General features: G+C 43.4%; 1 protein-coding gene across 1 annotated transcript in view; it reads right to left on the bottom strand.

Annotated features, from left to right (window-relative positions):
- shroom3 (shroom family member 3) overlaps positions 1-7,911 on the bottom strand; it is a 135,805-nt gene extending 127,894 nt beyond the window's left edge. Inside the window, 1 exon segment of the mRNA XM_031903546.1 lies at positions 7,827-7,911. The gene's annotated coding sequence lies outside the window, so the exon portion shown is untranslated.
- Positions 7,912-24,859: the final 16,948 nt, after the last annotated feature.

The raw sequence follows: 24,859 nt of genomic DNA, 5'->3' as shown, positions 1-24,859 counted from the left end.
CAAATCTCCTTGTCTGCCAGGGTCCTAAAGTTTGCTTGTTCAATGATCTTGCCAAATAATTACAGGTATAGGACCCATTATCCAGAATGCTCGGGACCAAGGGTATTCTGGATAAGGGGGTCTTTCCGTAATTTGGATCTCCATACCTTAAGTCTACTAAAAAAACAATAAAACATTAATGAAATGCAATAGGATTGTTTTGCCTCCAATAAGGAGTAATTATACCTTAGTTGGGATCAATTACAAGGTACTGTTTTATTTTTACAGAGAAAAAGGAAATCAGTTTTAAAAATCTGAATTATTTGATTAAAATTGAGTCTATGGGGGAGAGGCTTTCCGTAATTCGGAGCTGTCTGGAAAACAGGTTTCCGGATGTATCCCATACCTGTACCATGTAATGCACAGTGAACAGCATCACATAAGCATTAAAATTCATATAACATTTTATTTTTTGCATGCTTCCTTAAGTTTTCTGCTTGGCTTGATAACTTTATTAATGACTGTTTCCTGCAAATCAGAATATGCTATGATAATAACTTCTGCACCACCAGCCTAGTGTTACTCCTCTGCTCCATGAAAGCCAAATGCTTTATATGCCACGCTTTGTGAGAAAATAACTTGAACTCTGTCTCCTTCTACTGGAAGATCCTTTCCTTCATCCCAGTGTTTAGCATTTGACATGTGACAATCAACCTGATGATTTGCAGAGGGCATCTTAATTGGGTAAACTTTAACTAGCCAGACAGACATAAATCAAACTGAGCAAAAAGCTATGCTGGCATGAATTTATCAAAGCCACCAATGATAAAAATAGTTTTGGTTATTAATGTGGTTCTGACAGATTTCAAAACACAATAGCCTGTCTGTACTATGTTATTATCAGACTTCTCCCTCATGAAGGGACTGGTAGGGATTTTCCCTAAAGACAGCAATCGAAGCTCCCACAGCTGAAACCACAGAACCCTCTAGAAGTGTAAAGCACTTAGGGATAAGGATTGCATTTTCACAGTCCCAATTGCATGGGAACAATTGGCTTTCAGCACCAGTAAGGCAATTTGTAGAATCAACAGACTCAATCCAACACAAACTTTAATCTTCTAAATGCACCTAAAAACTATAAGCATATTGCTGTCAGGATCAGCCAGGATTCAAACACCACTTGGGGGGTTCCTGGCGGCATGCATTTGCCTCTGTAGCCACTGGAGGCATTTTGGGTGGTCTGTCTGATTATTCTCTTGTCTGTCTCCTACTTTCTGTCTGCTCCCTTTCCTCTGCCCACCTCATTAACCTCATGTGTTTCCCATCTCTTAATCTTCACCCTTAATAAGGCTGATGCCACACCGGGCGTAGGGCTGATTTTTTCGGCAAGCGGAAAAACGCTTGCCGAAAACTCAGCCCTACGCCTGCTACTTGTGCCTGCACCCGAATGAATGGGATACGCTCGGGTGCAGGCACATGTAGCCGATATACGCACGAAAACGCGAGAGAATGCAAAGTCTCGCGTTCTCATGCGTATATCGGCTACATGTGCCTGCACCCGAGCGTATTCCATTCATTCGGGTGCAGGCACAAGTAGCAGGCGTAGGGCTGAATTTTCGGCAAGCATTTTTCCGCTTGCCGAAAAAATCAGCCCTACGCCTGGTGTGGCATCAGCCTAAGCCTTTCCCTGACCATTGCCCCTTGCTTGGTCATTAATTGTTTCTTGTGACCCTGCCTCCATGTTCTCTGTTCCTGTGACTGTTCTTGTTTTCATGCTGGTTCCAAGCTCCAGATTTCCTTGTCCTGTTCTTGCTTTCTGCCCTGTTCCTGTTGTCTGTGCCCTTCCTAGTTCTGCCTTGATTTCCCGGTTTTGACCTTGGCCTGTCCTCGACTTCGCTTTACTGCCGCTTGCCCTGAACTTTTGCCTGTTTTTGGATTCTGCCGTTCTTTATTCAGTGTGTATTACCATTGTGTGCACTGTTACGCCTCTAGTTATTAAAGATCTTCACTATATCATGGCCTCTGACACCAGTTCTGTGATTTATGGATACACTCCGGGTTACCGAGTCTTCAGGCTCCCACCTTCCTGGTACTCCACGGCGTCTCCTCAGGGAGATCGTGACAATTGCATTTGGATACAATCTAAACAGGCCAGTATATTCACAGAATATTACCTTGTTTAATGGATATTGTAGGCCTTCTGAACATTTTACTGTATAAGGTTAAGTAATTTAATGGAGACACGTACAAGATACTAGCTAATAATGAATTAAATATCAACACGTCTTCTCTAATAGAAGGTTTTGATACCCCTAGAATATGTTATTATCGTACCTACACCTAGGCCTTATTGTATTAAGCAGAAGCAATGAACTGCTGATTAGATGGCCAAGGATACAAGGATATGGCAAACTTGCTCATGTTGCCTAACAGTTCAGCAGAAAGTCCCAAGCAGTATATTCTGTGCAGTACAGGTAACCTTTGCTTGAGTCAATCTGAATCACAAAATTCTGCTGAGAAAGGGAAGCATTTGGAGTGGAGAAAGTCCCTTCCTGAATATTTTACTTAGCCCTGGTATTGGCACAGATTGCACTTTTCAGTTGAGCTGGCTATACATGTAAATATCTGGCCGAAATAAGTTGTCCTGTCTGCCCATGTATTGCCAGCTTAAGAAAACAATAAAATAGAAAGTTAAGAATATAGTTTGAACTAGTACTGATTCAGTACTAGTTAATTCTAGGTAGAAGGATCAGTTGGCTTGGGAAGTCAATGGGCAGTCCACCTGGAGGGCTATTGGCTAAATGAGACTCAGTTGTTGACCTATCTTTACAGCAAATTCAGTACAGTCATCAGTGCATTTCAGTGCAGCAGGAAGCTTTCCAAACGTTCTTAGATCTAGTGCTACATACTGACTACATGTTGGATAGCGTGTTCTCCTATGTTTGCCCTGACCTAAAACAGGCCTTACCATGAGAGTTGCCCTTTGGATATATCTGCTTGGAGTCCCCAATAATATTACTATAAAATGACAACAGCACAAAAAAATACAAAACTTTCATAAAAATGAACTAATAAATAGAGAATAGTAATCTAATCTAGTCATAGTCTAGTCATAGTAATATAAGGGGGATTAAGTCACCTCAGGTTCTTTTCAAGAGTAAAATGGACACTATGCAAAAGCAAACACTTATGTTACTAAGAAGTCTCCCATTGCTCTACAAGTATTTGTAATACCGGTATGTATTGGGCAGCTATCTTATAAATACAGCTTGACACAACACAATTGGGTTTGTCAAAGTCAAAGACTGGGCCTGTGGCCCAATGGGTCGCTTCTGTGGTTAACCGAGATAATTCAGCAAAGCTGAACAAAACCCTGGACCTGAGCAAAAAGAGAGATGGCAGCAACTCTGCTTCTCTTTAAAAGGAAATGTACAACAGTTAAAAAACCCACACTGACCCTCCTCATAAAGTTGCCAGACTATAGTTAGTCTGTTTTTTTAACAAGCCTGCTTACAGAGAATGAAAGTACATTGTTCATGCAAAGTTTTTATAAGGCTTGGCTTCTGCCAGCAAGGCAAGTAGGATGCCAATCTACTGTGTGCTCTTTCAGGTAAGTGGTGCTGCATCCCCATATAAAAAGTAGACAACCCTTCTATGTATCATTACAACAATCTGGTCTTCTATAAAATTAGTTTGTCAAGCATATTAATATTGCTACAGTACACAACAGGGCTATAAAAAAACAGCTTTAATGAAGAACTACACCCCCCTCCCAGGTATAAAAGCCCCCATAACTGGCCTGCACCGACCCCCCTCACCTCTCCCTTCTCGCATAGTCTATAACTCTAAAATTTGGCCCTATAGAAAAACCCAACCTAAAAAGAGCAGAGAGGTGAGGGGGGTCGATACAGGCTAAGGTTGGCATTAATAAATATTTTTAATGTCTCCTTTACAATACTACTATAATAGACAAGAGTTATTAGAGCTATTATAGGAGAAGGAAAGGTAAAACTAAGTAAGCTTTATCAGAAAGTTCTATGTAAATACAGCCATAAGCACTTACAGAAATGCTGCTCTATCAAAAGAAACACAGGATTTCTTGTTTTCTTTTTTGTGAACGTGCTCTTCGGGATCAGACTTCCTCTCTTTCAGGGCTCTTTCAGGTTTGGGGCACGAGTCTGCTCAGTTCTCTCCTCTCTCCCTCTCCCCCTCCCTTCTCCTGTTTCCCCCACCCATAAGAATGCATAAGAACTCACAGCCCCCTCCCTTAGGAATGTGTGATCTGAGCTTCCAACGGCTATAACTGCAGCAGGAAGCTACCAAGACCAAGCTAAAATGGCAGTTGCTATCAGAGGGAGCTTCTAGGGCTCTTTAATGACTTTCCTTCTCCTTTAATATCCTGTAATATTTATATATATAAGGAGAACTAAACCCTAAAGATAAATATGGCTAGAAATGCCATATATATATTGTAGCATGGTTGGGAAAATCATAGAAGGAAAGTGTATTGCTCCCAGAATCTTCTATGAAGCAGCACAAAGGGCTGTGAAATTAAGGGCCTGTGCAGCTGTAAGGGCTGATTAGCCTCACCTGTACTTAAAGGGTGCTCCAAGAGTAGTGTTGGGGGCTGCTCTCTCCTGGGAGAGAGGTGAGACACTGGCGCTGCAGTGTGGAACTTTTCCTGGTTGGGGAAAAGTGTGTTGGGAACTGTTTTCCTCTGAGAGCTGGAGGAATATTTATCCACAGAAGTGGATACCCTAGTAGCAAGGACCAGCTACTGTATGCTGCCCTGAAGACTGAGGGACTGAGGAAGCGCAGGAATACTACAAAAGACTGTGAGTGTAACCTGCATTTACCTGTGTTGGCTCATTCTGCCCAAGTGTGGCTGTGTGTGCCCCTGGGAAGGACAGTTTTTGAGTTTTTGATATCAGCTGTATGAACTTTTATTTGCTGCCAAGCCTGCTGTGTTAAATAAATTCACACCAGAATTCAGCTGAAATCCCTGTGTCTCTGTCTCTTACTTGTGTGAAAGGAACTGCCACCACTACCTAAAGAGCTAAATCCCCCACAATATTATATATATATATATATATATATATATTGAACCTATTAAACCAGGCTAAAGATTCTGCATCTCTATAGTAGTAATGATCCAGTACTTCAAAATTGTCATACTGGATTCTGTTAGAAGTGTCTGCGACAGTCAGATGTTCAGTGTGCTCTGAGCAGCTTTTGAAAGACTATAGGGGTATATTTATCATGCTGTGTAAAAAGTGGAGTGAAGCATTACCGGTGATGTTGCCCAGGGCAACCAATCGGCAATTAGATTTTAACAGTTAGAAACCAAAGCAAAGTATCTGATTGGCTGCTATGAGCAACATCACTTGTAATGTTTTACTCCACTTCTAACACTGCATGATAAATATACCCCTAAGTTTAGGGGTTGTAGCAAATTATCAAGCAGAAAATTAGGTTTGTCTGTCATAGAGGGTCATTATACAGGGCTGATGATTAATTTCCGATTCTAATTGCACTAGTTTTAGAGCTGTCATCAGGCCCGGATTTGTGGAGAGGCCACAAAGGCCCGGGCCTAGGGCGGCAGAAGTTTAGGGGCGGCATGCCGCCCCGCCGCAAGAACATTTTTTAATTTTGCTCCCATACGGAGCAGTCGGGACCTCTCCCCACTGCTCCGTATGGGAGTTAAAAAGAGCGTTCGCGCATGCGCTGGCGCTTTGCACATGCGCAATGGGGAGCTGGCGATTACGCATGCGCACCGGGGGCGCATTTGTGCATGCGCATGGGGGACTCCCACAGGGGCGGCCTCGGGGCGCACCGAAGAGAAATCCGGCCCTGGCTGTCATGCAGCAATAATCTGTATTATACACTCAGCCTTATATTGTGACATTTCTATTCTATCTACACGGTATATTGTGAATTGGTCCCTAAGAATAGGTAACTGACAGCAGCACTGCGCTTGAAGAACATGTGCAGTGAATCAGCAGAACTAAAATGAGCTACTGGGGGCATTTTTTGAGATCTTAACTACTAACGGGCTATGGTTGCCTTAGGCTGGTACGGAAGCTTAATTCACAACATTGCTCGCTACTTCATTAGTTAAAGCTTTAGTTCACCTTTAAAACAGTGCTTAGTAATATGATCACTTGCAGATAGTTTGCAGGATAGTTTGAGAATTGCGTATTACTTACCTCATTATGCAGTGATAAGAGAAGTAAACTATTTAAACTCGGCATAGTTTCCCATGCTTCTTTTCATGAAAAGGTGCAAGTATCCCTGAATGAGTGCCTACTGACAGGACCAATTCTTAATCCTGACCTTCTTTTAAAATCCTTTTAGATAAGATTGCTTTAATGTCTGATACTGCAAAGGCCTTTTTGCAAATTAGCACTGCAGAAATGGATAGAGACTTTGACTGTTTAAATCAAAGGCCAAGGACTGTCCAGGTTCTTTTCCTGGATAAGTCACGGGGTCCTCTCACTTTGACAAATCTAGGGTTGATTTTGCAGGTCATCTGTGCTCTACATAAAATATCTACAAGAAATAATTACACAGCAGTGTTTATTTGTCCACTTACAGGGAGATGTTAACCTAGAACCCCACAACTGACATCTTTTTACTAGTCTTAAAGAAATCTATTTCCAGAAGAGGGCTATGCAAGATTGTACTAATTCAACAAAAAAAGATAAGTATATTTTATTTACTTTATTCAAAATCATTGTGTTGTTTAACTGTTGGGTTTAATTTTTCCAATAGTATTTGCTGTTTTTGGTGCTAAATTACAAAGTTTGGTGAACTATAAGGCTTACAGCATGTTTGCCAGAAGTTGCATTCCTTTTTAGTTGCCCTCAGTTTGAAGTGGGTGGGGTTTGATTAGTTGCACCTGAACAGACAGTATAAATAGATCCACTGGGACTCCAGTGGAGCTTGCTCTTGTGGTTGGTGCTCTTTAAGTGATTGCTCGTTAAGTGGGGCTCTGTAAGTGGAGTTATAAACCACAGGAGTTAGTGGGGCTCTGTAAGTGGAGTTATAAACCACAGGAGTTAGTGGGGCTCTGTAAGTGGAGTTATAAACCACAGGAGTAAGTGGGGCTCTGTAAGTGGAGTTATAAGCCACAGGAGTTAGTGGGGCTCTGTAAGTGGAGTTATAAACCACAGGAGTTACAAACAAAATGAGTTTCAGACAAGGTACAATGTCATGTCTCCAGCATAGCTTCCATCATCTTTTTGTTTATTGTTGCTCATTAGCAGTGAACTCTCTCTGCTGGCTGTTTGCTGTAAATGCAGGTATTCATTTTCTGTGTAGCCTATGACCCTATGGAACCACCATACTTCCTGAGATGTGACGTCCTTTGTGGGAGTCCAGACTCCATTTTGTAGCCCATGCTGTGGAAGAAGCACACTACATCTACCTTCTCCCCCATGGAAGCATCGTTGTTTCACCACTATTATTTTCCACAATCACCCAGTAAAGTTCTACAGATTTAACCCTTGGTCTCTTTATTGGAGTGTGGGGAGGTTTAGCTGTATGTCAAGCTACACACTACCTCAGGGTAACACGTGGTGAGGACAGAACAGTGAAACAGCAGCTATCCAGTGGGTAGAGCAGTTCAGAAGCTTCACTACAGGCTATAAAACAAGCACAGCGGGGGCGCATGCGCGGACCGGAATGAGCTAGACGCAACCTAAGTGAGCTCCGTCCCACTGCCTGGGTAAAAGCCGGCATTTGAGCTTTTCTACGCTACCTACTAGCGCCGGATAATAAGAGACCGGTGGCAGATCACAATGGGGAAAAGAAAACCCAAAGACACAGCAGGCACAATGTCCCCTTACCTTAGCAAATATCCGGGAACGGCCGCGTCGCGCACAGTCCAAGATGGCGCTGACAGAGAGGAAGCAGGAATACGTTCACCCGCACCCTCATCTCCTGCTGCTTCGGCAATCTCAGGCTCGCGTAGTCCGAGTCCCCAACCTATAACAACACAAGAGACATCCCAAAGGTCAGTTGACATGATTCCAGTAACGGAAGGAATTCTGTTGCAACACCTAGACACCTTAAGGGACTCTCTTACGGCCACCATAATGGCCACTGTGGCCCAAGCACTCTCCACAATACGAACTGAAATCATAGAATTGGGAGAGAGAACAGAAAAAGTAGAGAGCACGCTAGATGACTTGACTGCCAACTACAATAATTTAGTGGATGAGCATAACGCTTTACAGTCAGAACATGGCCAACTTAAACTGCTCTGTGAAGACTTAGAAAACAGAAACCGCAGGTGTAATCTGCGTATCAGAGGAATACCAGACGGAGTTAAACAAACAGAACTTAAAAGCCATTTACTAAACCTCTTCAGCACACTGGTCCCTGACCAGCCTCTAGAATCGTGGCGCATGGATAGGGCTCACAGAGCCTTGGGAGCCAGACCACCAGACGCTAAATTACCAAAAGATGTTATTACCTGCTTACACTACTATGAGAGTAAGGAAAAAATCATAGAAGCAACCAGGAACTGTCAATTTATTGAATACCAAGGAACCTCACTCCAAATATTTAATGATATATCTGCTATCACTTTGGCAAAGCGGAGAGCGCTAAAACCACTCACACAACAACTACGGGACAATGGCATCCCCTACCGATGGGGATACCCCTTTAAGCTAATTGCAACTAAGAATAACAGACAATATATTCTACAAGACCCAACGCAAATTAAACAGTTCCTGGCAACAATGGACTTACCGCCGAAAGATCACAGATCACAACCAACAGGACGACTGCAGCCTACCAAGGTGCAACCAATATGGGACAAAGTTCCACTGACCCACAAAAAAAGACCTAACAATGAAGACACAGAACATCCCCTACCGCCCAGAGCAGAAGCTGCAACGCCGTCGGCCAAGAGGGATCCTCGCAGACACCAAGACGCCACCGGACGCAGCGATCACCCACCCTAGGCCGGGACCGGCTCAGAAAGGAGCAATCTCTGTTTTAGGACATTGAACTGTCCACACACCACAACCGAGCCCGACTGAAACCCCGAAGCTAAATCTGAGGACAACACAACAACTTCCTCAGTCAGACTTTGACCCACAGGAGTAAATCCTAGAAGTTCAGAAGGATAACATTTGAGTGGAACCAGATATAATTAAACATCAACCTGCCCTTAGCTCTCTTCAATAAAAGCTGGAAACACTCGGCTACAAGGGCAGATGAGTATAATATGCTTCCACGCTTCCTTCATATTATGGTTAATCTTTTTGATTTTAAATGTTACATTTTTATATGTTATTGTTGTTATTTTGGCTGCATTGTTAAATGTTAATCCCTTATATATCATGTGGTACCACTATTATGTAAACCCAAATTGGATGATTGAGTTACAAATCCCCCTTTTTAATGGGAACCTCTATCCACGTTTCGAATGCATTAAGAGAGTAATTGGTGATAGGATCAATGGTTAATATCATTACACTAAATGTTAAAGGGACAAACTCCCCTTTGAAGAGAAGGCTGATTTTTAAAGAACTAAAACAACTAAATGCAGATGTAGCACTCCTACAGGAGACACATCATAAAAAAAGCGAAACTTGGAGACTAATAAACAATGCCTATTCAAAACATTATTTTTCTTCCAATCACCGAAAAAAAGCAGGAGTTGCAATCTTAATACGCAATACTACCAATTTCTCTCTTGGGCACAAAGAGGTGGATAGAGATGGCCATTACATTATACTGAATGGGACCCTAGAAGGTACACCAGTATCAATAGTAAATGTTTATGCCCCCAAACAAGGTCAGACCCAGTTTCTGAACAGAATCAGCTCCAAGCTCCAGAAATATCAGAACAACCCTATTATCCTAGGTGGAGATTTTAATCTAGCCGCCTCTCAGCTACGAGACGTCCTGAGATTAAAAGAGGCCCCCCCCCCAAAAGAAGCAGAGATGTCCTCAAGAAGATTTAGGCAGCTTATACGTAAAATTCCGCTCCTTGATATTTGGAGGATAAGACACCCAACGCAAAAGCAATATACTTTCTATTCCCACCCCCATAAAACATATAGCAGAATTGATTACATTTTCATCTCCCCCCAGTTATGCCACCCAAACAGTAGAGCTAACATAGAACAGATAACTTGGTCCGATCATGCACCGGTCATAGCGAAAATTCCCCTAAAAGAGCTGATAAGGAATAAGACATGTCAGTGGAGACTAAACGAGACTTTGCTATCGGCCCCCGAACATTTGAAACTACTAGAGGACAAACTAGAAGAATTTTTTAAACTAAACATAGAATCAGTACAAGACTTCTCTATAGTTTGGGAAACTCATAAAGCGTTTATCAGGGGAGAGTTAATATCACTTGCTAGTAGGCTGAAACATAATAGATTAGCTTTAACTTTAAAACGCTCCCTACACTGAATAGAACAGCAATTCGCAGCTCGGCCAACTGTACACAAGCTAGCTAGAATTACTCAACTGAGAAATAGTATCAAAGATATTCAGATCCAGGAAGTAGAAAAATCTATGCAATGGACTAAACAAAAGTACTATGAATTCGGAAACAAAGCCCACACAATGCTAGCAAATAAAATTAAGGAACGCAAAACATTAAACAATCCTATAATGATTCAAAACAAAGATACTATAGAAGCTAACCCAGAAAAAATACTAGAATGTTTTAGAAGCTACTATGAGAATTTATACAACCTACCTAGTCATAAAAATAATAACCCAAACAGACATCGACAGGCAAGCAAAGACTTTCTAGCACAATGCGGTCTCCCTACTCTTACAAATAAGGAATTAGAATTCCTAAACGCAGACATAACTGAAGAAGAACTTAGTAAAGTTATGAAGGAACTCCCCTCAAAAAAAGCACCAGGGCCAGATGGCCTAACATACAAATATTATAAGAGCTTCCTCAAACAACTATCCCCGAGAATGTGTAAACTATACAATAGCTACATGCAGGGTAATGCAATTCATAAGGAAACACTAAAATCATATATTACAGTAATACCCAAAGAGGGGCGTGATCATACGAAATGTTCTAGCTATAGACCGATCTCCTTATTAAATGCAGACCTCAAAATTTTCACTAAAATCTTAGCGAATAGATTAAACAGTATATTGCCAGGGTTGATCCATAAAGATCAAGTAGGGTTCGTGAAGCATAGACAGGCGGGAGATAACACTCGAAGGGTTATTGATTTGATAGATATAATAAATAAAGAATCGACTAGCGCATTGATACTGAGTGTCGATGCGGAGAAGGCGTTTGATCGTCTAAATTGGACCTTTATGTTCTCCACTTTAGAAATAATGGGCTTCACCGGGCCATTTATTCAAGCTATCCAGGGTTTATACTCACAACCAACCGCCTTAGTAAAATCCGCAGGACTACTTTCTAACCAATTTGTCATTAACAACGGCACAAGACAGGGCTGCCCCCTGTCGCCATTACTGTTTGTACTGAGCATCGAGCCGCTGGCAGCCAGGATAAGAAATAATCCTGATATACACGGAGTACAGATAAGAGATAAAAATTTTAAAGTATGTCTTTATGCAGACGATGTTCTCTTTACATTGACACGCCCCCTCACATCTCTTCCAAATCTACACCAGGAACTGAATCTTTACGGACTATACTCAGGCTATAAGATTAATAGTGATAAAACTGAGGCACTCCCTTTAAATCTACCTCCTACCGCCCTGAAACTGCTTAAACTGAACTATGATTATAAATGGCGAACAGAATGCCTTAAATACCTGGGTATCCACATAACACAGAGATATGACACACTGTATAAAATAAATTATGCACCGCTGTGGCGATCAATGACAGCAGATATAAACAAATGGGGGAAAATGAATCTTTCATGGTTTGGCAAAATTGCCACACTCAAAATGACAATCTTACCTCGGTTATTATATTATTTTGAGACCCTGCCAGTAGCGATCCCCCGACCAGCTCTTCAAAGCTTCCAAAACCTATGCTATAGATATATATGGGGTGGAAGGAGGCAAAGGGTACGTAGACAGGTACTACAACGACACCGCTCGCAAGGAGGACTAAGTGTACCAGATTTCTATAACTATTATTTAGCAACACAGGTGAGGCAGATAATTCAATGGTCCTCTAAGTTTGCATATACTAAATGGATGGAAATAGAAAAACTGGCCCTAACACCGATACATCCAAGCTCATTGGTATGGGCGCAAAAAAGCGTAATTTCTGGTAAAATTGCACCATCTACAATCCCATTTACTGTCAAAATATGGTCCAAATGCAAAAATAAATTGACTCCTCCGAATAGAATATCCCCACTTACCCCATTTTTGTATAATGAGACATTTCCCTTGGATCTAGAGGCGCATTTCGCCCAACTCTGGAAACACACAACAGCATTTCAACTTATCCACCTATTTGATCCAAGAACAAAGAATTTTTTAGAGAAACAAGCTCTAGAAGAGAAATATGGACTAGCAGGTCTCCCAGTGTACATGTATTTTCAGCTGAGGCATTATACGAAATCGGTATGCCCAACCATGAAAGTACTAGACCTCACTGCATTTGAGAAGCTATGTTCTAGGGGGGACGAAAGGAAGGGACATATATCCCAAATATACAACATACTTAACTCTTACCCAGTGGAAGAAACCCCTCACCCATATATGCGGCAATGGGAAAAAACCCTCTCTATCTCTATAGCCATGGAGCAATGGGACCGTATCTGGTCCAATGCGGCAAAGTCCTCCATATGTACCACCATAAAAAAAAATATTTATAAAATTTTGTTTGGGTGGTACCACACACCGGCTCTCCTACACAAACTCTTCCCAGAGACTACACCAAACTGCTGGAGGTGCGATGCAGTACCTGCAACGCTGTACCACGTTTTTTGGACATGCCCGAAAATCACCCCCTTATGATCCATGGTAAATCAAATAACTATACGAACCCTATGCTTAGACCTACCAATTGATCCTCTGACCCACTTATTGGGCTGCCCAGTCCAGGGAGTGGGAAAGAGAACACAAAAAATACTGAACTGTATATTTACAGCGACCAGATGTTTAATTGCTGCCCACTGGAAAAATACTCTGACCCCCTCCTTCCAAGATCTAGTTAATAAAATTGAGCAAGTAAGGAGAATGGAATACCTAACAGCTTTATCGCATGGCAGGTCCCTAACAGTAGAAGAGGACTGGTTTATGTGGCAGGCCTACTATGCTGATTTACAGGGCCAAGACCGACAGGAAAGCCAAAATCTAGCTTAAATAAAAACGAAAAGGGGCAACTAAACTAAGCATATGGCACTCCTGCAAAGAAATACCTATAAGTATCCCGAATAAATACACCATGAACCTGGTACCACACACTCATATCGAATTTTTCTTGTCTTTTCTCTCTAATGATACGAAAGTTTACTGGTTTAATTTTTCTAAAGAAAGCACAATTTTGAATGTCATTGAATATAAATATGTATGCTTTATTTTCTGGAAACAATGTACCTGTGTTTAAAATGTGAAAAATAAATAAAAATACAGTTGGAAAAAAAAAAAAAACAAGCACAGCAAGAAGGCAGCTACATAAGTGTAGTGTACACCTACTAAACTGCGATAAGGCTCTAGGCCCTAAATACACTGAGGCCTGCTATTTTGCAGCTACCTGCATTCGTCTATACAACACTTCCTACAATAACAAATACCTTGCATCAGCATAATGTCCCAGAAATGGACACCTTCACTTATAACCAGGTCCCAAGTCTCTGGCTCTTCCCAGCACTCATCTGTCATCAATGCGGCCACAATTGGCCGTGCAAAGGCAGAAGCAGCCAAGGCCTGAGTCTCCTTTGCAGAAAGGGAAGATGAAGGCAAAAATAGAGAAAGCACGCCTAGATGCAGAGAATGCACATTTAGAAGCATATTTAGAAAAGCTGGCCATAGAGAGGGAAGCTGCAACAGCCATTGCTGAAGCTCTAAAGACCAATGATATACCCTGACAGCGAAAGACACAGCAGGGCATCAGATCTAGAGATTGAGGGTCAAGACCCACTGCAGCGCACCTCTGAGTATGTCCACCAGCACTCCAAGCAGGATGCAGATTCTCTTTCAGCACAGGAGCCAGACCAACAACGCTATGTGACCCAAAGAGTCAGCGGCCATGCACATGTGTACCAGAGAGACAATGCAGAGCAAAGTGATCCTGCTTATGGCACCCACATCAGCCAGGTACCCAAACTTACGGGTAACCCTACAACTATTTCCTCTGCTATGTTAAGGCAGTATGTCACAAATTAGACTAAAGGAGAACCTCCAGACAGGTATGATTATACAACACCTTCTCACTATAACACTCATCCACCTACCTACCCTGGTGCCAACCAGGCCACAATGGACTGCCAAGTTCTTTGCCAGGTGTGAGCTAATCACCAAAGGACTTGTAAAATTTAATGACCGCCCAGAAGGTTTCAGAGCCTGGCGATCCTCCTTTCAACAACCAGAGACTTAGACCTCTCATACAGTGAGGAGATAGACCTCCTTATCAAATACTTTGGCACTGAGTCTGCAGAGCATGCCAAAAGGATCAGGGTGATCAACATAAACCACCCACAGACTGGTCTCAAAATGATCTGGCACAGACTTAATGAGTGTTATGGCCCAGCAGAGGTAATAGAGAATGCACTTTTCAAGAGAATTGACGATTTCCCTAAAATATCTAATAAAGGTAACCAAAAACTTAGGGATCTAAGTGACTTGTTAATGGAACTTCAGGTTGCTAAAGCTGAAGGGGACTTGCATTCCTTGACACAGCAAGAGGTGTTAACCCCATTGTGCAAAAGTTACCTTACAACTTGCAGGAGCTCTGGATGACACACAGATCTAAGTACAAAGAAAGGCACAATGTCCCATTTCCTCCTTTCATTGTGCTTGTGGACTTTGTATACCAACAAGTCAAGATGGGAAATGACTCCAGTTTTGATTTTAGTCTGCCACACACCACTCCTTTAGTACTTAACGCTCGCAAAGCAGCAGTAACAGTTCATAAAACTAATGCTTCCTTTTTAGATTCTTCCCACAGATTTGCTGTTCCTACGCATGAAGAGACAAAGAGCAGAGACCCTGGTAAGCAGTGTCCCCTACATCAAAAGCCTCATCCTCTCCTGAAATGCAGAGCCTTCAGGGAGAAGTCCATAGAAGACCGCAAACCTTTCCTAAAGGAGAACAACATGTGTTACAAGTGCTGCTCATCAACAGCTCACCTTGCTAAGGACTGTAAGGTCAGTGTAAAATGCACAGAATGTGACAGCACACATCATAACACAGCTTTACACCCTGGGCCAGCCCCGTGGGTTTTGCTTCACAACAATGGTGCCAGCAAGCATGGCGGGGAGGAAGGTGACACTGCTACAGCTACACCAGAGGTCAGTTCACAATGCACAGAAATTTGTAAAGGATCAACAGGTGGCAAATCCTGCTCTAAAATCTGCCTTGTCAAAGTATATCCAGCAGGCCACAAAGACAGAGCAGTTAAGCTTTACACAATCCTGGATGACCAGATCAACAGATCTCTAGCCTGTTCAGCCTTCTTTGACGCATTCAATATCTAAGGCCCAAGCACTCCTTACTTCCTAAAAACTTGTGCAGGAATCATCGAGACAACAGGGAGAAGGGCATCTGGTTACCAAGTAGAGACCATAGATGGACAGGTACACTTACCTTTGCCAACCATAATTGAGTGCAACAGAATTCCTGACAATAGATCTGAAATTTCTACACCAGATGTAGCACAGCACCACGTGCACTTAAAACCTGTAATGCACTTAATCCCTGAACTTGACCCTAAGGCTCAGATACTGCTTCTCCTTGGCAGGGATATCTTACAAGTCCATAAAGCGAGTGACCAGATTAATGGTCCAAACAATGCTCCTTATGCACAGAAGTTGGACCTAGGATGGGTCATAATAGGAGACGTCTGTCTTGGAAGTGTGCACAAACCAGCCTATGTAAACAGCATGCTCACAAACACACTAGAAAATGGGCGTCCCTCCATCTTCCAACCATGTCACAATAACTTCCTCATAAAAGAAAGGCCTTTCAATACAAACCTGACTCACTCTCTCTTAAACCCCTTTGATGACAACAATGCTTATGACAGTGATCAAGATCATCTAGGGTGCACAGTGTTTCACAGATCAAAAGATGATAATTCGATAGCAATGTCTATTGAGGATAAACTCTTCTTAGAAATAATGGAGCAGGGGCTAGTTAAAAATGATGCCAACAGTTCTAAGTTCAAAAGTGTCTCCCTAAATAATGTTCTCCTAACAGGCCCTGGTGTAAATCTTACACTGGCCTCAATAACAAACTTCTGGGAGTACTCCTTCGTTTCCACAAAGACTCTATTGCCTTTATTGCTGACATTCAACAAATGTTCCACTGTTTTGTTTTGAGAGAGAAAGATTTTTCTGTGTAGCCTATGACCCTATGGAACCACCATACTTCCTGACATGTGACGTTTTACAATGCTTTGTGGGAGTCCAGACTCCATTTTGTAGCCCATGCTGTGGATGAAGCACACCACATCTACCTTCTCCCCCATTGAAGCATCACTGTTTCACCACTATTATTTTCCACAATCACCCAGTAAAGTTCTACAGATTTAACCCTTGGTCTCTTTATTGGAGTGTGAGAAGGTTTAGCTGTATGTCAAGCTACACACTACCTCAGGGTAACACATGGTGAGGACAGAACATACAAAGTTTGTATTTATTCCAAATCTTTTTCCCATTGTTTCTGTTACTGGGAGAATGAGTGGCAGCAACACTGAAGGTTTGACTAAGTGCACAGCCTGCCACATGTATGCAGTTGTGCAGTTCCAAAGTGCATACCTCTGTTGTGGATGTGTGCGAATTGCCACTTTAAAGGCTCGTGTTGGAGCCCTAGAGGAACAAGTTGCACTGCGTTCGATTGACAATCTTGAGAGGAGTCTCTTGCTCACTGTGCAGGAGCTAGCGGGGTCAGATAATTTGGGGGGAGGGGAGCAGCGAAAGGATGATAAGGCAGTAAGCTGGGTGACAGTTAGACAATCTAGCGTGGGGGAAAAGGGAGGGAGGCCGCGCCAGGGTTTGCGCATCCCAACAGATTTGCCAAATTGTTAGAGATGTAGCGAACCTCACAAAAAAAGTTCGCGAACCCGTTCGTGAACTTCCGCCAAAAAGTGCGAACGTTCGCGAACTTTGCGAACCCCATAGACTTCAATGGGAAGGCGAACGTTAAAACCTAGAAAAGCCATTTCTGGCCAGAAAAATGATTTTGAAGTTGTTTAAAGGGTGCCACGACCTGGACAGTGGCATGCAGGAGGGGGATCAAGGGCAAGAATTTCTCTGAAAAATACGTTGTTGACACAGCGTTGCGTTTTGTGCTGTAAAGGGCACAAATCACACTACATTTCTGAACTTGTGTAATAAACTGCTTTTAAAATGTCCGGCGTCTACATGCCAATCAAGTCGTGTAAAGGTTACCAGCCGGTTCACACGCAAAGAAAAAACGCTGCGTTTACTGCAATGAAAAAAAACGCAATAAGCTTTAATGATACCGTCAAGTGAGCGAATAATAGTTTTTACTAGTTGCTTGTCACCTGACTGCTAAACACACCACTACAGAAATATTCCCACCGACGTCCTGTCGGTGGGAATATTTCTTTAGTGGTGTGTTTAGCAGTCACCGTGCTTGTGCGCACGTGCACGGTCAGGCAGAGGTAATTCAATGTACAGTGAAGTGAACCAAAAAACACTGGTTCTGCAGTGTGGGCCCAGTTTTGTCCTACTTTATTGATCACCTGTGGTGACCATAAAAAATACGATTTTGCCGCTGTTGCAGAACCCTGAAAAATCAGGAATGTGTACATTCCTGAAAAATTAGGGTTTTTTTTGTCGCAGCCACTAAAGCACAGAGGCCAGAAAAAATATGTTAGATAAATTTTGAAAATCTTTGTTTTTTTGTTGTTGCAGCCACTGAAGCACATTTTGCTCTGCAAACTCTTTCCAAAAACTAATATAGCGTACCAAGCACTGATCAACCATGTTTTAACAGCAACTCGAATTTCGATAGCTGCACATTGGAAAACTCCAACCCCCCCTACCTTAGCTGAGGTCAAATGAAGACGAGTAGACTTTAACAAGGTTTTTGAAGCTGGCATTGCCAGACTAGCTAATAGAACCCCCCAGTTTCTCAAAATTTGGACGCCCTGGGAACTGTACGCTAATGAAGGCTGAAACCCTATTGTAGCGTTGAAATATAACTACCTAATATGTGTCTTACCAACTACCTTTTTTCATCTTATCTTCAACAGAGACATCATGGAATGCACCACCGTGAAAACCTATATACACCCTTAATAACCTTACCATGCTGCACTGTTATTACATACATGTTTGCATTTATTACTGTCATTGTACAATTACCATTGTCGAAATCTAATAAAAAATATAAGTTACAAAAAAAAGAAAATCTTAGTTTTTTTGTTGTCGCAGCCACTGAAGCACAGAGGCCAGAAAAACTCCGGATTTACCTGTCCAAAAAGTTTGGCTTAAAATGAAACCAGTAGGATTTGCACCCTAGTTTGTACGGTGGCGGAGGAGGACGCTAAAGGACAGCTGTGTGTGCTGTCATGTGGCGTGTAGAGAAGGACAGCTGCATGGGTAGTCAGAACAAGTCTTCTGGCGTGCAGTAACCCTCCGAGATCCATGCCTCATTCATTTTAATAAAGGTCAGGTAATCCACACTTTTTTGACCTAGACGAGTTCTCTTCTCAGTTACAATCCCTCCTGCTGCACTGAAGGTCCTTTCTGAGAGGACACTTGAGGCAGGGCAAGACAAAAGGTTTATGGCAAATTGTGACAGTTCTGGCCACAGATCAAGCCTGCGCACCCAGTAGTCCAGGGGTTCATCGCTCCTCAGAGTGTCGATATCTGCAGTTAATGCCAGGTAGTCCGCTACCTGCCGGTCGAGGCGTTCTCTGAGGTTGGATCCAGAAGGGTCCTGGCGCTGCCTTGGACTGAAAAAACTTTGCATGTCTGACGTTACAGAGTGGCCAAAGTGCATTGTCCTTGCAGGTGTGCTCGTGGGAGGATTACCGGCACCTCTGCCCCTGGAATGTGGAGTGACATCACCCTTAAAAGCATTGTACAACATGTTTTGCAGGCTGGTTTGGAAATGCAGCATCCTTTCGAACTTGTGGTAAGTTGGTAACATTTCTGCCACTTTATGCTTGTAACGAGGGTCTAGTAGCGTTGCCACCCAGTACAGGTCCTTCTCCTTAAGCCTCTTGATCCATCTCCCCTTCCTCGTTATCAAGGACTACGTCGTCATCCACCACGGTCTCCTCCCCCCAGCCACGTACAAGACCAGGGGTCCCCAAAAGGTGACCACAAGCCCCCCGGGAAGCCTGCTCCTGTTGGTCTTCCGCCTCCACAAAGCCACCTTCCTCCTCTGACTCTGCTTCTGACACCTCTCCCTGCATTGCAGCAGGTGCCTGGGCTCATTCTGGTGATTCCGCCCAGAAATCATGCTCTTCATGCTCTGGTCTACAGCGTCATCTGTCACTCGTCACACGGCACGCTCCAGGAAAAAAGCAAAGGGTTTTAGGTCACTGATGGTGCCTTCGGTGTGACTAACCATATTTGTGACCTCGTCAAAAGGGCGCATCAGCCTGCAGGCGTCGTGCATAAGCACCCAGTAACGGGGGAAAAAAATCCCCAGCTCTGCAGATCCATTCCTACCACCCAGTTCAAATAGGTATTCGTTGACGGCTCTTTGTTGTTGCAGCAGACGTTCAAACATCATTAGCGTGGAATTCCAGCGAGTCTGGCTGTCGCAAATTAAACGACGCAACTTGTGCCGCCGCTGAATGTCAGCAAGGCGTGCCATGGCTGTGTAGGAACGTCTGAAATGGCCAGACACCTTCCTGAGAATGTCCTGCAATCCTGGGTACTTCGAGACAAACCATTGGACTTTAGAATTTAGAACATGCGCCATGCAGGGCACATGTGTTAAATTGCCCAGTCTCAGTGCTGCCAACAGATTGCTTCCATTGTCACACACCACTTTTCCGATTTTCAGTTGGTGTGGGGTCAGCCACAGATTGGCTTGTGAGTGCAGAGATGACAGGAGTGCAGATCCGGTATGGTTTCTGCTTTCCAGGCACGTCATGCCCAAGACAGCAAGACAACGGTGTACCTGGCACGTTGAATAGCCTATGGGGAGCTGGGGGTGCACAGGTGTGGAGGAGGACACAGCAGCAGAGGAGGAAGAAGCCAAGGAAGAAGCCAAGTTATAAGAGGAGTTAGAAGACGAGTTAGAGAGCAAAGGAGGAGTAGAGGTGGTGGCAGACCCGCATGCAACCCGTGGCAGTGACACCAACTCCACTGTTGTTGAACCACGCATTCCCTGCTTCCCAGCCATCACCAGGTTCACCCAGTGGGCTGTGTAGGTGACATACCTGCCCTGACCATGCTTGGAGGACCATGTGTCAGTAGTCATATGGACCTTTGCCCCAACACTAAATGACAGAGATGCGGTGACTTGGCTCTGCACATGCTGGTACAGGTGTGGTATTCCCTTCTGTGAAAAAAAATTGCGGCTGGGTACCTTCCACTGCGGTGTCCCAATTGCTACAAATTTGTGGAAGGCCTCAGAGTCCACCAGCTGGTATGGTAAAAGCTGGCGGGCTAAGAGTGCAGATAATCCAGCTGTCAGACGCCGGGCAAGGGGATGACTCGGAGGCATTGGTTTCTTACGCTCAAACATGGCCCTCACAGAAACTTGGCTGGGGGCAGATGAGCAGGAACTGGTGGTCAAGGTGGAAGGCGGAGTGGAGGGTGGTTGAGACGGGTCAAGGACAGCAGAGGTAGAGCAGTAAGATGCTGGAGCAGAAGGAGGGTGTCTTAGAGTTTGGCTGCTGCCTTTGAGGTGTTGCTCCCATAGTGCTTTGTGTTTGGCGTTCATGTGCCTTCGCATAGCAGTTGTACCTAAGTGGGTGTTGGGCTTCCCAAGACTCAGTTTCTGACTGCACTCATTGCAAATTACAGCACTTTTGTCAGAGGCACACACATTAAAAAAATGCCACGCTGCTGAGCCTTTTGATGCAGGCTTTCTAGCGGTAACAGTAGAAGTTGGCGGGTGCGTTGGCTGGCTGACCACAGGTGCCAATTCATGTTGTTGCCCTACTGTTCCCTACGAGCTGGCAACGTATACAATAGTGGATGTAGTATTGCCGGTGGAAAAACGTCACTCAGATGATGTTTCTGGACACGGAATTATTATTGTTATTTTTAGACAGAATGTCTAAATAAATATCTAAATATCTATATCTAATATATCTATATCTAATATATATATATATATCTAATATATATATCTAATATCTAAATATCTAATAAGATAAATAAAAAAAAAATAATAATAAAACAAAAGTGATCTCTGGTTGGTGCTGGTGGTGAACTACTAGGAGCAGCACACCAGTCCCCAACACAGCTAGACTAATAGCACTGGGCTCTATAAATTACAGTAGCAAAGTAAAAAAACACAAATAAAAAAAATTATGTGTTAAACGGTGGTTAGTGCTTAGTGCCCTACTCGGAGCAGCACACCTGTCTCCAACACAAACAGACAGAGCTGCAGACTCAGCAAAGCTACCTAAACTCTCCCTCAAATCCCTGCACAACTCTCTCCCTATGTGCTACTACAGAGCAGTAGAAAGTAGATCACTAGTCAGACTCAGCAAAGCTACCTAAACTCTCCCTCAAATCCCTGCACAACTCTCCCCTATGCTATCTCTTCAAACACACACAGGCAGAATGTAAAATGGCTGCTGGGCTTCAGTTTATATATGGAAGGGAGTGGTCCAGGGTTGGGGGGGGTGGTCCAGGAGGGAGAGCTGCCTGATTGGCTGCCATGTATCTGCTGACTCTGGGGTGAGAGGTCAAAATTTGGCGCCAGCTAAGGCGAACCCAAATTGCGAACATACGCCGAAAGTTTGCGAACTTCCGGACTTGCGAACACCTGATGTTCGCGCAAATTAGTTCGCCAGCGAACAGTTCGCTACATCCCTACAAATTGTATGAAGAAAATGGAAGCGTGAACTCTGGACTGGTGGTTCTAGATGAGGCTGATCTCTCTAACAGCTGGGAGACCAGTTTCTTTAGTAGTTGTAGGGAATAGAGCAGAGCTAGGCCTAAACAAATGGTGGTTATAGGGGATTCAATCATTAGGAAAGTGGACAGGGTAATCTGTCGAGCGGATCACTTCAACCAAACAGTCTTCCTGGTGCCAGGGTTCGGCATGTGGTTGATCGGGTTGACAAATTATTGGGAGGGGCTGGGCATGACCGGCTGTCTTTGTACAAAATCAATGGCAGGTGGAGGACCTTAAAGAGTGAGTTCAGGGATCTAGGCTCTAAAATTGAGGAAAGGTCCTCCAATGTAATTTTTTTTGTAAGTTTTGCCGGTGCCACGTGCAAGTTTAGGAAGACAGTGGGAGATTAGGGAGCTAAATGCGTGGCTAAAGTCTTTGTGTAGAAAGGAAGGGTTTGGGTTCCTAGAGCACTGGGCTGACTTTTCTTTGGGGTACAATCTATACAGCCGTAACGGATTACCCCTCAATGGAAGGGGGTCCACTGTGATAGGGGAGAGAATGGTTAAGAGGCTGGAGGAGTGTTTAAACTAGACAAGGGAGGAGTGGGCGAGCTAGAGTTTTATGGGAAAGCTAGTGTAGACAGGGCAGTGGGATTAGCAAAGGGTCATGGAGGAGGAGTGAGGCGGGCAAATAGTTTATCAGATAAGGAGCTTCCGTTGTTACAAGGGAAACAGACTAAAGGTGGCCATACACAGGCTGATTGTAGCTGCCAATATCGGTACCTTGGACCGATTCGTCAGCTTATCGGGCCATGTAGGGGCAGAAACGGCAGCGATACCCGACCAATATCTGGCCTGAAATTGGCCAGATATCGATCAGGCAGGTTAAAAGATTCAGTCGAGCCGATGCGGTTCAACGAGCCGATGCGGTCCCCGATCCGACTGAATCTTTTAACCTGCCCGATATGTTAACCGACTGTGCCATTGCCACCGTTAGCATTCGATTGATTGGCCCCAGGGCCAAACGACCGCATTAGCCTACATTTTCCCAATATCACCCACCTGTAGGTGGGGATTTTGGGAGAAGGGTCGACAAGCGAGCGGATCTTAACGTGTATAGGCACCTTTATATTCACCTTAACTCTAACTCTCCATTAGCCAATGTAAATATCAGACGGAGAAGTAGTAATCTCCGCTGCATGCTGGCTAATGCATGGAGCTTGTCGGATAAATCAGGGGTTTGTCTTTATGTAAAGTCAGAGTTAAAGCCATGTAGTAAAGACATTACCAAGGGAAATGTAGAATCTCTTTGGGGAAAATTTCTGCAGAGCTAAAGGTTACAAAGAAAACGATCATTGGTGTATGCTATAAACCGCCCCATATAAGTGAGGGGGATGAGGTCCAGCTACTATTGCAAATGGAGGAGGCTTCACAACAAGGTCAAGTTGTTATCATGGGGGACTTTAATTATCCAGACATTGATTGGAGTAATGGGGTGGCTAAGTCAGAAAAAGCTAGTAGGTTTGTAAATATGCTAAATGACAACTTTTTATTTAAGGCGGCTCAAGAACCTACTAGGAATGACTCCATTTTGGTTCTGGTAATATCTAATAATACTGAACACATCTCTAACATTTGTGTGGGTGAGCATTTGGGGACCAGTGATCACAACATGGTCTCCTTTGAGATAATTCTACAGAGACAGCTCTATAAGGGATTAACTAAAACGCTCAATTTTAGACCTGCAGACTTTGCCAGCATAAGGGCATCTCTGCAATGTGTCAACTGGGAAAGGCTTTTCATAGAGTTAGACACAGAAGCAAAATGGAACATCTTTAAAACATTGCTTTGCAAGTATACGGATCAGTATATTCCCCTTGTAAGCAAGGAAAGGCATCGAAAAGCAAAACCTTTATGGTTGAATAAAAGTCTTAGTGTTGAGGTTGGTAAGAAAAAAACATGCTTTCAAAGCATTCAAGTTAGCTGGGACAGCAGAAACTTTCATCAGGTACAAGGAAGCAAATAAAGCATGCAAAAAAGCTATCAGGCAAGCTAAAATAGAGATGGAAAGGGGTTTTGTAGCTAGGAGTAAAAATAATCCCAAATTATTTTTTAATTATGTGAATAGTAAAACAAAATGGAGCAAGAAGGGGTGGGAACCTTATTATCACGGAGGGGGGGGGGGGTAAGTTGGTTGATGAGAACAGGGAAAAGCAGAAATTTTGAACACTTATTTTTCATCTGTCTATACATCTGAGGAGCCAGCTAATGAAGACTTCCCTTTTAATATGCCCAGTTCTAGTAATATATTTGTTATTGGTTAAAGAAGACAAGATGCCATGATGCTATAACTGAAAAGTTTACCCAGTTAAAGACATTTGCATTAATTTATGTTCCTTGAGATTATCATCTTAAGGAACATGCCCTGCCCTGTTACATAGATTACTTTGATTTGAGGGACATGGAGTTCTGCCTAAGAAAGGATTCTGGCTGCTTGTTTTGAAGAAGCTTGATTATGTGTGCCCTCTTAATGGACTGATGTACTGTAAGTGACTACTGTTGCATTGTCTGATTGGATCTGTTGCTTTTGAATGGTGGCAGCGGCAAATTTTTAGTGGAAGGAGTCGTGCCCATAAGTAATGTGTTAAAGTCCTTCAACATATCTGCTGATTGGTAAGGAATTGAGACAGTGTGGGAGGAATTGAGACAGTGTGGAAGGAATT

The sequence above is a fragment of the Xenopus tropicalis genome, chromosome 1 (assembly GCF_000004195.4).
Source record: "Xenopus tropicalis strain Nigerian chromosome 1, UCB_Xtro_10.0, whole genome shotgun sequence".
Classification (NCBI taxonomy): Eukaryota; Metazoa; Chordata; class Amphibia; order Anura; family Pipidae; genus Xenopus; species Xenopus tropicalis.
The sequence above is the reverse complement of the archived record's forward strand: the minus strand, read 5'-3'. Positions and strand labels throughout refer to the sequence as shown.